Below are 5253 nucleotides of genomic sequence, written 5' to 3'. Positions count from 1 at the left end.
ATATATATATATATATATATATATATATATATATATATACACACATATATATACACGTAAAAATTATAATTAAGGGGATCTAAAAGATACCATCATGCTAGAGATAGCAGTCAAAACTTGACTCTAAAACCACATCAAGTCAAGTTTTGATGCGGTTTTAGAGTCAAGTTAAGCCGATCACAGCCACCCCAGGGTTCAGCCTGTACTTATTGTATCGACCCCGAAAGGATGAAAGGCAATAAATCGACCTCGGTGGAATTTGAACTCAGAACGTAGAGACAGACGAAATGCCGCTAAGCATTTTGCCCACCATTCTAACCATTCTGCCAGCACGCCGCCTTAGTAAGCCATTAAGATATAAATTCTGATCAAAGTAGATCTATAATGAAAAGGCATTCCATTGGTGACCATCCCGTTAATTATCTCTAAGATATTATCCAGTGTGTCACGTTTATTTATTTATTTAAAAAAAAGTTATTAAGGATTTTGTGAGCTTTTAAAGTTTTAAGGGTTGATTCTTGGTAGGTTCGACTATTATTCCAAGCAGTCCGAGCGACAGAGTCGGTGTCTTTAACTCACTCAAGTAAAATATGTTATTTAATCAGGATTTATGTCGAATAACGTAGCAGTACGATACTAGTGAAAATGATGAAGTCAGTTTATATTTTGCCCGTCCCTCTGTTATCTTTTTTTTTTCTTGGGAAGGGTTCTCTCTTCCCTATGTAAGGGTTACCACATGGAACTACGAGCAGATGATTTTAAACAGATACGATGCCTACAGAAAACAGCAACAGCAGCAGCTGCAGCAGTAGCAACAACAACAACAACGACAACGACGACGACAACAACAACACTAGTAATAAGGGGTTACTAACTTAAAATATCAAGCTACTTATTATTTACTGATTCCTCTATCGCTACTTAGGCAAATACGGCGAAATCTGTTTCACTGAAGAGGTCTGATAAAACTGGAACATGTCTGGAGTTGTCCCCTCCTACTTATCTAAATACCGAAATAATATAATTAATCAAATGAGCAATAATCTATTCCTCCCCTCTCACCATATTAATATTTCTGATTAGTTCTGTGCTACTCTCAGAATTATACTCTTTTACTTTTTTACTTATTTCAGTCATTTGACTGTGGCCATGCTGGAGCACCGCCTTTTAGTCGAGCAAATCGACTCCAGGACTTATTCTTTGTAAGCCTAGTACTTATTCTATCGGTACTTTTTGCCGAACTGCTAAGTTACGGGGACGTAAACACACCAGCATCGGTTGTCAAGCGATGTTGGGGGGACAAACACAGACACACAAACATATACACACAAACATATACACACACATACATACATACATATATATATATATATATATATATATATATATATATATACACACACATATATACGACGGGATTCTTTCAGTTTCCGTCTACCAAATCCACTCACAAGGCGTTGGTAGGCCCGAGGCTATAGTAGAAGACACTTGCCCAAAGTGCCACGCAGTGGGACTGAACCTGGAACCATGTGGTTCATAAGCAAGCTACTTACCACACAGCCACTCCATATGTTATCACTGACTTAGCTTATCTATTTATTAAAAACTGTACACGAAACAAAGTTGCTTCCAGTGGGATTCGAAATCGCATCTTTTTATCTTTTTATTGATTAGAGAGATGAAGTTTTAATGACAACGGTGTTTGTACATTATTTAAATTTGACGGATATTTGTCCTCATCTTGTTTGTTGTTAACACAACGTTTCGGCTGATATACCCACCAGCCTTCATCAGGTGTCTTGGGGAAATTTTGAACCTGGGTTCTCATTCCTAAGGTATTCGTCAAATGTAATTAATGTAAATAATGTAAATAATGTACATAATTCCTCATCTCTTAAATATAGAACTGAACGGTGTTTGTCACTGAAACCAACTTATTTTACAAAGCTTAAAAGTCTAATTATTTCCTCTCTCAGATTTGATCTTCGACATGTCAGACATCATAAGCCATTAACTGATCAGAGCTCAAGGGGCCAACCACCACCACCACCACCACCACCAATAGTATTTATAGTTTCGCATGCCGGGTGAAATGCTTAGCGGTATTTCGTCTGTCTTGACGTTCTGAGTTCAAATTCCGCCGAGGTTGACTTTGCCTTTCATCCTTTCGGGGTCGATAAATTAAGTACCAGTTGCGTACTGGAGTCGATCTAATCGACTGGCCCCCCCACCCCGAAACATTTTGGGCCTTTTGTCTAGAGTAGAAAAGAATATTAATAATTTCAGATTAAGGTAGTAAACCAGGAATGTTAAGGGCAGTGGATTTGAGGATGACCCTAGCACTTCACTGGTCTTATCGACCCACGGATAAAATGAAAACAAAGTTGACCTCGGCGAGATTTGAACTCACTAGCAACAGTTTAAATTTGCTGTTTTCTTTTTCTTGTTTCAGTCATTAGACTGCGACCGTCCTGGGTCGAATGAATCGATCCCAGTAATTATATTTTTTTAAAGCCTACACCCATCTGCTGAACCGCTAAGTTATGGGGACATAACCATACCAGTACCAGTTAAGCGGTGGTGGCGGACAAACACAGACAGAAGCACACACACACACACACACACACACACACACACACACACACACACACACACACACACACACACACACACACACACACACACACACACACACATACATACACACATTGCTGCTTCTTTTCAGTTTCCTTCTACCAAATCCACTCACAACGCTTTGGTCGGCCCGAAGCTATTGTAGAAGATGCTTGCCCAAGGTGCCACGCAATGGGACTGAACCCAGAACCATGTAATCGGGAAGCTAGCTTCTTATTTCTTTACTGCTCACAAGGGAAGCTAGCTTCTTACTACACAGCCACACCTGAGCCTAATTAACATAAATTATTCAAAATGTCTACAGGAGAAATAAACAGTTTTGTTGTGACTAAACAGACACGGTTATTCTCATCCAATTGAAGCGATTTATTAGATATTCATTTAAATGTATCTGGCGTATCAATCCAGCGGTGAATTTTATTAATACTCAAATCCATTAATTCTATAATCCTCCCCAAGTGGAACTAGAGGCAAGGGCGTTGTTAATTTATGTCATGTTCTGTTGTTAAGTCGAAGGTAGACAAATCTAACAGAGAAATGCGTGTGTACGCGCATGCATATATATATGCACACGCACACACACACACACACACTCTCTCTCTCTCTCTCTCACACACACACACACACACATAGATGTACATATACACACACTCACAGAGGCATAAGCATGGCTGTGTAGTTAAGAAGCTCTTCTTGCGACTGCGTACTTTCGTGTTCAATCCTAGTGCACGGCATCTTGGGCTAGTGTTTTTTAATGTAGGCTACAAATTTTAGCACAAGGCCAGCAATTTCAAAGCAGGTGGTGGTGGTGGGGGGAAGTCGATTACATCGACCCCAGTATTCAACTGGTACTTTTCTTCTCGACCTCCGAAGGGATGAAAGGCGAAGTCGACTTCGGCGCAATTCAAACTCGGAACGTGGAGACGGACGAAATGCCGCTAAGCATTTTTTATCCGGCGTGGTAACGATTCCGTCAGCTCTCCGCCCTCAAGCGTTTTCTGATCTAGCTGCGAGCCGACCGATGCCCTGTGACCGAAGTTAATAGCCGGGAACTGTGTGAAGGCCTGTCGTTTATGTGTGTATGTGTGAGAGAGAGAAGAGAGAGAGAGAGAGAGGCAGAAAGAGAGAATGTGTGTGTGTGATGTGTGTGTGAAAGAGGGAGAGAGAGAAAGAAAGTGAGAGAGAGAGAACGTGTGTGTGTCCTTCCTTTATTTAAGACGGTGGAATGTAATCTAAGGGAGATTTAGCTGCAATTTCTACCAGCTTGAGCCGACTTTGTCGAGCACTGCGTCTCAACCTTTATATTATCCGGACCAGATCCAAACCCTGGACTTTTTCGCCCCCCCCCCCAAAGAAAACCATAGGCCAATCAATGTAAAATGTTATTATGTTTAGAGAAGGAAGACTGTGGAGGGCCGCCAGGAGGGTGCTTAAGAGCTGTATGCGGCCCTGGGAGTAGGGATTAAGGACCGCTGATGTAGAGAGTCACGTGCTGACTAGCATCGTTGATAATATACTCAAGCGCCAATTGGGAGACCTGGGTTCGTCTCACCTGACATCCACATTTCGTCTTTCTTAGATCTGTTTTATTTATGCCGTCCTCCCACAAAGCATGGCGGTCAATTGGTAGAGTTGTTAGAGCGTTGAAGAAACTGCCTCACAGTATTTGTTCCAATACGTTGCGCTATGAGTTCAAATCCCACTGAAGTCAGCGCTGCTGCCATTCAGCTTTTCGGAGATCGATAAAAAAAAGTGCCAATCCCTGATGATAGATTGGCAGAAACGTAAGAGTGTCGGACAAGGTGCTTTGTAGCATCTGTTCCGGCTCTTTGTGTTCTGACAATAACACCTGAGATGACCCAAGCGCCGAACTATATCAATCTAAGTCTGTGCCTTTTCCTCAGGAGAAACATCAGTGGCGTGGACAGAAGAAACTCGCTTCCAAGGGCGACTGTTAGCCCTTTTTATCTTTTACTTCTCGCTTGTTTCACTCATTAGATTTTGGCCAAGCTGGGGCACCACCTTGAAGAATTTTAGTCGAACGGATCGATTCCAATACTTGTTTTTTATATCCCGCTATCGGTCTTTTTTGCCGGACCGCTAGGTTGTCAAGTGGTGGTGGAGGACAAACACAGACACAAAGATACACACACACACACACACATACAGACAGGCAGACACACACACACATGCACATGCACACACACACGCATACACACTCACACACAGACATATATACAACGAGTTTCCTTCAGTTTCCATCAACCAGATCCACTTACAAGGATTTGGTCGGCCCGGGGCTATGGAAGAAGACATATGCCACGCAGTGGAACCGAAACCGGAACCATGCTGTTGTGAATCAAACTTCTTACCACACAACCACACCTGCAGCTTTCTGAAAAAAAAAAAAAAACACACACAAAGAAAGGAAAGAAACCTGACCCTCGGCCTGCGCATATATGTTCAGGTGCAAGGATGACCAACGGAGACCCTACTTTCCAAAATATACAGAAAACATGAATGTTAGGAAAAAACAATTTTTAGTTAACATAAATATTTTATATCTTTTTATAAAAATAACTAATTTGAAACAGAAAATCTGAAATAATGCTGTAGTAA

The sequence above is a fragment of the Octopus bimaculoides genome, chromosome 1 (assembly GCF_001194135.2).
Source record: "Octopus bimaculoides isolate UCB-OBI-ISO-001 chromosome 1, ASM119413v2, whole genome shotgun sequence".
NCBI lineage: Eukaryota > Metazoa > Mollusca > Cephalopoda > Octopoda > Octopodidae > Octopus > Octopus bimaculoides.
The sequence above is the reverse complement of the archived record's forward strand: the minus strand, read 5'-3'. Positions refer to the sequence as shown.